General features: G+C 41.4%; 1 long non-coding RNA gene across 1 annotated transcript in view; it reads right to left on the bottom strand.

Annotated features, from left to right (window-relative positions):
* Positions 1-10,041, bottom strand: part of LOC140657282 (uncharacterized) — a 57,600-nt gene extending 47,559 nt beyond the window's left edge. The window contains exon 1 of the long non-coding RNA XR_012044274.1: positions 9,955-10,041. This is a non-coding gene — a long non-coding RNA (uncharacterized lncRNA). The remainder of the gene's footprint in view (positions 1-9,954) is intronic.
* Positions 10,042-10,387: the final 346 nt, after the last annotated feature.

Consider the following 10,387-nt stretch of genomic DNA (forward strand, 5'->3'; position numbering starts at 1 on the left):
AAGAATATCTTCAGAGGGTGCTGGATGTTTTGCAGATACTGGGTCAAGATTGGACAAGCCCTGTGTGGACAGAGGAAGGCGATGGTGCTGGAATATTTCCTATTTCTCACCCCTACTTTTTCATTACAGAAATGGCAGGTTGGCTTCTACTAGATGCTGTGAACATTTACTCCAGTGGACTTGAAAGGGACATGAGTAGTTTACAGGTCTTGGGAATTTTACCTGGCTGAATATTACACACTTTCTCCTCTAGGAGATATATCATGACTTGATTACGGAAGAGTAGATTAGCTACAATATTGTGGTATCAGTCATTTGAGGTATGAGACAACCATTGGAAAAGCTTATGGTAGTGCTGGGAATGTCCTGCTTCCCTGTCTGGGACTGACACCATTTTCTCTGCTGGAGCAGGGGAGATGAATACATGCCCCCCTTTTTGATTTGTATCAAAAGAGACTATTGGGACTGACATGGTGATTTGTTGTACTTTGACTAAGAGGATGTTGTGTCCTAATTGGCAGCACTAATTTTAAAGCATTTTGTTTCTTGCAATTATCTAGTCATGCCAATTTGAGTGTGTTAAGCAGTTTCTTAATGGAACTTTATTTACCTTTGTTTAGATCTGGTGCTTTGTTTGCTTAAGCTGAATGAAGGAATGATCACTTTGGTCTCCTAAAAAGAAACTTTAGCTTTAAGGGGAAACAATAAATTACTTTCCCCTTAACAGCACCTCCCTTCCATTTGTTTGTTTCTCTTTCCTAGTTCCTCTGAAGTTCAGAGGTTTCATAGTCCGAAGTGATCGTCATTTGGGAAACTCTTCTATATAGAGAGGTAGGAGTTGAGTGTTTCTATCTCTGATCAAATAAATTTCTCTAATTTCTTGTTAATGAGAATGTTTCTCTGTTTTTTGTTCCCCTCTGGGAGAGATTGTTGAGCAGTAATGCTCTAAGAATGTATGGCTGAATTATCTGCTGCTGCTGCTCTGATTTCAGTGGAGTTGGGCCAGCAGAGACTTTGGCCCACTGTTTGTCTACGTTTCTCAGAAATGGTTTTCTGAGCAGATTTGCATTGTTTCCCAGGGGAAGGCTAACTCCACTCAATGTATTAATCCAGGCAAGTTTGTAAATGCAAGAACCACATAGCAAAGTGTACGTATGGGAGTGAAGGCTACCTCATGTTCAATTCCTTTAATGGGCTTTGTAGTGCATAAAACAGTCAATAGTAACTCTTCCATCTTCATCTAGTTATAAGGATCTGTTAGTCATTTGTCTGTCACCTGAATGTGTGTGTCTTCTCCTGCAACTTTTGAGTACATAAAACAACTCACATCACAGGACAAAATCAAATCAAGTAGTCAGAAGGTTTCCCACTTGGATGTAGTGAGGCTGAATCTGGCCCATAACAAATGAGCTGAACAAAAAAGCATGTGCTCATTGTACAGTAGCTTACTTCAGCTTAGCTAATATACTCATAAATCTATTATAAAGATCATGTCATGTAATAAGGAGGGTGAACTACAAGGCCCACTGGCTTCTGTGGGGTTTTTTTGTGGCTGGTATTTGTTACTGGTATAAGTGATTTCAGGACAATGAAGCATCTTGTTGGAAAAGTATCGATTTGTTATGGACAATTTGGAGGCATCTTTGTCTAAATATGCCCTAAAAAAGTCAGCTGGGAAGGGCTTGCATGATGTATTGCTATTGTTGGACACTTGCAAAGCAGAGAAGTCTTGCCATGCTTGCAACTTTAATCCACAAGTGCTGGGATATCTGCATGATATAAACATTTGTGGTCCTTCGTTGTAAAGTCATGCAGCTTACCAAGCTCTGAGCACTCAGCCATGTGTGATAAGCCAAACCATGAAGCCAGGCCCATGTTATCTCACTTTCCTTGAGCCGCTATTCCTCCTTGGTGGGACTTCTGTGGCTTATTATGGGATGGGGTGCTCATCACTGAATAAGGTCACCCCCTTGGACTGAGTCACAGTGAAGGAGAGCACTTCTGTCCTTGGAGTAACAAAGGGAATTGCAGGAGGTTAAACCTGCATCCCCTTTCCAAAATGAATGGGTCACAAGCAGCATGTGAGCTCCAGTGCATACAAACTTCTATAGGTATCTGACTTTCTTGGAGCCCCTACTTCGTAGGGGATTACAATGCAGGAGTCTTGTCTCCAATCCTAAAGCACAGCTCAATTCAGGTGTTTGGACCCACAAAAAATGTTGCATTGGGGCTGGGGAGGGATCTCTTCCATTTCTGCAGCTTTCAGGCCTTGTTGCAAATATCAGGCTGTTTGACTGCCTGTCTTCCTGAGAACAGACTGAGTTGCTGGCCAGTTCAAATGTTGCTTTTTGCACAACTGGCAGTGTGTCTCTGCTTGCTTATTAGATGTGGAACAGTGGTTGTGGCATCTCTCCCTGCTTTGGACAGAGGCACAACATGGACTTGTGGGTCTGTACAAAAGGCCACAGCCTTACTGACAATATGCCATCATATGAGTCACTGAAGAATAATAATATTTCAAGCTGTCTGAGCAACTGAGAGAGATCCCAGTATGAACAGTTTTCTGAGCGCTAGCCTGACTGGATCAATCCTTTCATGCTGTTTCCCATTGTCTGCTGTTGCAGACAGACTTAAGAGCAGCTGACTGCAGAGCTAGAGGGAAATTTCCAAAGTGCTCCAACAAGAGAGACCACCCAAAATTCCTGCCCAAAGATAGGAATAGTAATTAGGGATGGAACCCTTCTGTAGATGAGAAGAAAGGTTATGGCCTACTGCTGCTTAGAACAACCTTATTCTCCTCCTTTTTTTGGAAACTTTTCTTGGTTGTGTTGGTAAGAGGTACTTCTGTTGGGGACTAGAATATGTAACCAAGGAGGGAGATGTGTCTGCAGGATCTTCTGCAAGTTGTTCTTCCAAAACGGGGGCTGAATATTTGTGTGACTGGACAGCTTAGAAAATGTGGAGGGTGTGGGGGTGAACCCACTGTTTCCCAATCTGTCTTTTTGGTGAGCTTCAGTAAGAGATGGAGAAGGAAGAGGCACGATGACAATGAAGAGACAATGTTATGCTCCAGTGGGTCTGTGCACTAAAGGGCTATTCTAACGCAGACTGGAGGGAAAAACCCCTTCTTCAGCAGAGTCTGAGTAGACAAGGTACAGGCTATTTCTCTTGCACCTGTGCTAGTTCAAGAACAGGAATAAGTCTGGCCCACCAGGTCTGTTTGTCCCCAGAACACCGTAATCACTTACCATAAAACACCAGCCAATGGAGCTTCCATAAAACACACTCTGAATAAATATTTTTTCTCCTTCGTCTATTTCTGTAAAAAGGGTCTTTTGATGAAAATATCATTAGTATGTTTGAAAAAACCATCCCCTGAGTAGTTATTTACTGAGTCTTTAAATACACAGGCTGAATAATTGACTCTTGTGAAAGCACTGCCACTGTAGACCAGGCAGAAATGCCCCATGTCTCAGTCCGGAGGCTCCAGTCATTTCCTGCCTGTGCTGCAGACGGTGATGTGGCTGCCTTTGCATGGATGCTCGAGGGGAGAACCTCTGCCACCACTCCCTGTCTGACCGAGCGGTGTAGGACACAGCCGGGGTCTTGGACCTTCCCCTGTCCTGTGCACCATATACCTGGCTGTGCCCAGATGGGGAATGGTGTCTTGAAAGATAAGTGACAGTGCAAAACCTGCAGAAGATGTCAAGGCAAATTGGGAGTTTTTAACACCTTATCCCTGTGGTAGTGCATAGGGCTGGAGTCAGTATCATCCATCAATGTGGAGGCTGGTCTTTTTGTCAGACAATAACTTTAATGGAATTTAAGGAGTTTCAGTGTGGCCTCTGTTGTATCCCCTGGTGTCTCTGCCCAGAGAGGGCTGGTGGTGTGGTGGTGCTCCTCTCTCCTATCTAGCTGAGCACACTTTCTAAAAGCCTCAGGTAGTGAAGTGTAGAGGCCACCATCTATAATGAACAGGATTGTCGTCTCCCTGAGATCCTACTCAAAGTGAACAGTAGTATGAGAATGATATCTTGGGTGGAAATCTATGTAACGGCTGACTTGGCAAAAACTATTTCAGAATGTACCTTTTACTGAAGATGACCTATTTTGCTGCAAGCCAAATAGACGTACATATATATCATATATAACAGTAGCTGTGAAGTTGAGAGGCTGATGAAAGGTTACTGTATAAGCAGTTGATTAATCCTTGACCCATTTCACATCTCGCTGAGCTTTTTACAAATTAAGGAGCTGTAAAATATCTGTGAATCCTGATGACTAGCAATGTATGAGGTGAGTAGCCAGCTCGTACTGGAGAGTGAAGCAGGAGCTAGTAAATGGAAATGGTCTTGGTTTCTTTTGCTGTAGGTGTTACAGATGTTATTTCTACTCATATTCTGCATTTGCTGTAATGCACTTGGGGTGCTGCAGGATATTGGTTGTGAGCAGCTGAAAGGTCTTGTTAGCCAAGAATTGATCAGGTTTTGTTATCTTGTGTTTGCCCTTGGGAAAGGATGCAGCTGGGTATGTGGAAGTATACAGCTCTATCTGTATTGTCAATGGGGAAGATGACAAGCTGCAGACTCTAGTTCCCACCTCTGTAGCATCATGCTCTGTCCCTGTGTGTAGCCAGTGCTGTGCATGTAGGGCTCGTCCTCTCTACTGTCTTCCACCTGGAGGTTTTTGTTGTGGTATTGGTATGCTAACTTCTGATAGGGATTGAGTTTGTAAGTGGAGCTGTTAAGTTTTACAAGCTGCACACCAAATTTAGAATAAGTTTTTAGCTACAATTATATGCCTGTCATTCCCTGAAGTTTACTTTTGAATTCCCCATCTGATCTAATTTAATCATGTTCTTTCGACGAAAACCACAAGATACTGATGAGGTGAACGAACTAAGTGCCTTTTTCTTTATGCATGCAATACACAAACTAAAATACATTGGATGTACTAAGAATCACTTAGTTCTCCAAGTCACTGAGAGCCTTTAAAAATTACATGCGCTTTCAGTAAGTGTTTTAAAAACAGGTTGCCTTTTTAATCAGTGTCAGCTTGCATCTTTAAGTGCCTAGAGTAGCTCTTAACTTGGTCCTGTGCCCCAGAATCTTTAAGGTGTTTAGGTGTCTGCCGCTGCCTTCAGGTGCCTCATGCAGTCAGAAAAAAGAGACTTAGGGTCCTAAATCAAATGGTGCTTACTGAAATATAACCTTTTAGCCAGATGCTGTGGTAGAAATCATAGTTGCCCAACTGCTAACCTCCAGAAGTTTCTTCTATTGTTATTATTTATGTTGTGGATAAATAATTATTGATTTGTCTAAAACTGGAGCAGTTCTGTAGTTGATTCAATTGCCTGTCTAATCATTCATTCTTGATTGCTTTTTCTATTAATAATGAGCATTTTTTCATTATTTGGCAAGGTTTAGTATTTTTAATATAATCTTAGCAAGGGGTTTACTAGTGTATTTTGGCTGTTTTCTCTTCTCCATTAATGAAGAGGTGCTATAACGGTGCTATTAACAGTCTTGCAGTGCCAGAGCAGCACAAAGTCACCAGAATCTACTAGTGAGCCTTGCTCTGCATATTCAAAGATAGCATGGATAAAAATGTTGGCTATGACTGTGCTGTTGAAAAGGTGATGGGAACATTTTGTAATGTGTAATCACTTTCATGGTGTATTTTCAGGAAAAATTGAAATACTTAGTAATATATTGATAAATTAAGACTCTTACCATCATGCACATGCACATCAGGAAACTTTTGAGGTTTAATGATATATTAAGTCTTTCTGCATGATTCTGGGAAAGATTATGGAACAGATCCCTTTTTATGCTACCAGTGACATGCAAAGAGCTGCTAGTCTAAGCTGGCATTCAGTTCTTCACATTTAAACTTGGGGAGGGAGTGTTTGAACCAAACCTCTTTGTAAAAATAGTATCTTGCTTTCTCAATAGCCTCAAAATCCACTTAGATACATACCCTAAGTTATAGTGGACTGAACTGAAAACCTCCAACTTCCCCTGTGTCTCAAACTCATCTAACTCTGGAGCTAGATTTGTGTGGGTAGGAACTGCCTATTTTAAACATGTATTTTGAAATGTGTGGTTTAAGGGATGGAAATTGTGCCTCTGTTGTAGGCATTTTTCATTTCCCATCGTTCCCAGGCTAGTCTTTTAATAAAATAATATTGATGGTGCTTATATTCAGAGTGTTAAGGGGAGGATGGCTTTGTATTCTCCTCTCTCCAGCTCATCTTCAGGCCACAGTGGTGGTCCAGCAGTGGCAGCACAGCAATATTGCTCTCTAATGCTGTGTTTGAACACTTCGGTGTCCTTTTTAAAATATCATTTCGCATTCATCCATGCTGTCATGCAGACAGCACTTACTCATTTACTTATTCATGTAACTACCTATTCTGTTGCTGTTTCCATGGGAAAAGCAGATGTGCGTTTTCTGCTACTTAAAAAAGCTTGGTGTGCTCAACAGAGCCCAGAATAGCCACGTCCCATTCCCAACACGGGCCCTTTTAGTTCTTTTATATTACCTTAAAAATTTCTCGTTTGTATTACTACAGCTTTTATCTTCAAGTAACAAAGCTCATGGTCGCAGGAGACTATGGATAAGACGTACAAAGCAGCAAAAGCTCATGGTCGCAGGAGACTATGGATAAGATGTACAAAGCAGCAAAGGGGACAACCTCTACTTCTTATAGTAGGCAGGGTATCAGTCATCCCTTAATGTCAGTGTTACAGGGATACATTGCATGAAGCAGCCTCTGCTTGACAAATCACTGGACTTGCCAAAAAAGATCAAACCAGAGACTAGTTGGTACAATGCTTATAGAGTAAGGCCCCTGCTCTGACTGGGTAAGGAATAAGCCACTTCCCATATTGTCAACTGTTTTTTGAAGAGAATCGCCTGAAAGGAGGCTGCACAAGGATGTATATGTGGGGGAAAAATGAGCAGAAACAGTATTAGACATAGCAACAGTTATTAAGAAAATGCAACTATTTGAGCATCAGGCTCAATGGACAAAATTACTTAATTTATCTGGGAAGACATCAGAAGTGGAGAGGTCTATAGGCTAATGTATGTCATAACTTTGTTAGCTTTGGGAGCTGCTGACTGTGATAGGGATGCCAGCTGAGTGTTGGTGCTAGTATCGCTCATTAGCGTCTGTATGGTATGACATGGGATCCTTTACATCTAACACAGATGTCCTTGCCAAAATTGGTGTATAAATGTACATTTTGAGCTGTCATTTATCACTGTAGACAAAACTAAGCTGGGCTAGATGCTATATTTAAAGCAGAGATGATAATAGTACTTGCTATAGTTATAGGCTTCCCACAGTACTAAAGGAAACATGACAAATCCAAGCCAACTATTTTTCCAGATTTTGTGCCAGAGTTCAGTTTGCATAGGTGGCAGTATTGGAAACTCTCCAGAGAAAGCTTTTTATCTGACCATTCATTTCTGCTAGCTGTTCTCATCTTGAATCCCACTCAAGTTGAGTCTAAACCTGCCATAGCTGAAAAAGCCAACCACTCTGCTATCCAAACCAACTCACTAGTTTCAAACCTACCGCAAATTGAGACAAGCAACTCAGATAAAGGCAGAGCTGGGCTTTTCCATTTCCTCTGCTTATCAGAGCCAAAAGCCCTTTTCTAACAAGTTGAATTCATCCAAAGGAACTAAAAGGAGAATATGGATTATTGGCTGGTTGCTTTCTGCACGAAGATGTAGGTTTTCACCATTGGCATGGGCAAGTAAAATTTCTCAGTGTGCTGAAGCCCACCCACCAGGCACATAGGTGGGCAAATGTGAGTTTGCTTGTGGGCTGTTCTTGCTTCACTTCAGACAGTTTGGAGGCAAGAGAGGGGAGGGAGCTGTAATTAGTTACCTCTGCCATTGGGTATTGTGTCTATACCTCAGCTGAATGACTGACACCTCTGAGTAAGAGCACTGAGCAATTAATAATAAACTTTGTAATGAGTTCTCAGACAAAGGGTCTGTTGTAGTGAAACTTTGGGGAATTGGGCTGTTGTCCAATCTCTGAAGATACTGAATACTCTGATTCCACAATAATACAATAAAAATTCTGGAACTCTTCTATAATATAGGTACTCTTCTATAATATACATATATACACATATGGAAAAAAGTCATGATGGTTTTACTTTTTGAGCAGTTCTACCAAGTGGCCACCCACTCTGAGCTGGTCTCTTTCTGGGAACCAAAGCTCTTGGAAGCTGAGTCTTTTGATCTGGGGAGCAATTTCAGCAGTCTTGGAAACATGACCTACTTCTTTCAGACCAATGTCTTCTGTCTGTATCTGGAGGGAGCCAACAAAGATGGCCACAAATGGGGTTACCTCTGAACTTCAGGGTTGTTAGTGGGCATGACAGAGATGGGTGAATCCATAAGTGGCTGAAGGTGAAACAGTGGCCAGCACATTGAAACCTCTTGTGCAATGTATGCCTTGAGAACAGTAGTTAGTGCCAAGCTCTCTTAAAATCCCTGAAGCCACCAATTATCTAAAGGCTTGAATAGCTTCTGAAAACCTTTGACTGATGTTCGGTTATACTGGAAAGCAAAGGAGTGATCAAAATCTCATGACTTTGAGAATATCCTGAGTTTAAGCATTTTGAAGGCTGAGGTTTCCCTCCTCCTCCAGAGAATATTATTACTTTTTCCTGAGTTTTGAAAAATTAGACCACACCTTCTCCAAAAAGAAGAGCAGCTAATAAAGCTTGGTGAACTGGCTGATCTCAGATGTGGAGTCCTATGGGCAGAATTGGCTCCCATGGGATTCCCCCTGTAGAGGGCTCCTGACTGCAGCAGTAAATGTAGTTCAAGGCATTCAGTAACCAAAATTCTTGTTTTCATTACAAAGAAAGAGCCATTGCATCCTGTATATTCACTTGGCTCCCTGTATTTGCTCAATCTGTTTCTCTGTTATATTTTAATGGTTGTAGTAGTCACACTGAAAGTCCTAAAGAATTTGAACTAGTGGGGAAGGAAGAGCACAGCTGTGTTGTACAACCCTAATATAATGTGGCTACCTCTGACAAAAGTCACTTTTTTGCCTTGTCTATTTGGAGTATGGCTTTTAGGTTATAACATAGTGAAGATACTAATTAGTGTTCAACAAATTCTTTTAAATTGGGAAGACCTTGATAATGAGCTGGTGTTACCTGACAACACATTGCCATTCGGTCAGCAGGCTGGGACCTTTGATCACCATTTATTCCAAACGGCTGGATTTGCCACTTTAGACCAGCCTCATCAATTTAGTAATCTTGTGAACTCACTAGTGACTGCTACCACCACCACAGCTCCCTGCCACTGATCTTTTTCACTTGTAGATGTCAGATAAAGATCACTTTTTTAATTGGCCTTCACAGTTATATCTTAAATTTGCAGTTAAAGTATTTAAATACATACTTAGGTTTATGCATGTGACTGCCCTATTGACTTCACTGAGATTACTCATGTGTTAGGCATATGTTTAGATAACTCACCAGATTAGAGTTTAACTATCTATAAAAAAGTTTTCTCTGCTCTCTAGTCCAGGAGAAACAGGAGCTGTGCAAATCTGGAAGGCATTGCTGGTTGGAAGTGAAGGGACCCCTCTCATTAGGGGCTTTATAAGCCTGGGGTTAGAAAATTAAGCTGAAGCATAATAGGAGTATCAGCATAAGGTAGAACTTGCCAGTAAGAAGTGAAATGCTGGCTAAAACAAATATCCTTACAAACCTGTGCAGCTGGATTGATTGGAGAGCTTGATTACTCATCCTTTCCTGTCTAGACAGACCTAGTTTTTAGATTTCATTTTAAAAGTTAATATTTGTCATGTTTGATGGCTGTTTTGGTGCTGGGGTGAGGTTCCGTCAATTACTGTCAATATGATTGGAAATGGAGTTTGGGAAAGTATTGGTAAAATGGCCTTACCTTTTGCTGTAGCTTAGTGGAAGAAACATGCTTTTCTCCATGGGGATATAAAACAGAGGGAACATCCCCCTGCCTCCTTTTCAGAGTTTGATTGCAGTGAATGCACTCAGCATATTCGAGGCTGGCATATTTGGCAAAAATCTTGTTCCATTTGCCTATAAACAAGAAACATTGCATCCTATGAGATCATGACATAAACCTGAACAAAAGCAAGGCTTTCGAAGATAACAGAAGTATGGAGAAAGGAAGATACATTAATTTGTGCCTCGAAGACTTTTAGAACTTGGGAATAGCATAGCTTCTTTAAAACAAAAGGCAGAAGGTGACCTGTGTAACCTGGGCCCCAGGCTTTACACTGTACGACGATGGTGAAGCTGTCCACTTACTCAGTGCATGCCCAGGCAAGGTGGAGGATTTATTTTTCCCCTTCCAT

This window comes from Ciconia boyciana, chromosome 10 (assembly GCF_034638445.1).
Source record: "Ciconia boyciana chromosome 10, ASM3463844v1, whole genome shotgun sequence".
In the NCBI taxonomy this organism is placed as follows: Eukaryota; Metazoa; Chordata; class Aves; order Ciconiiformes; family Ciconiidae; genus Ciconia; species Ciconia boyciana.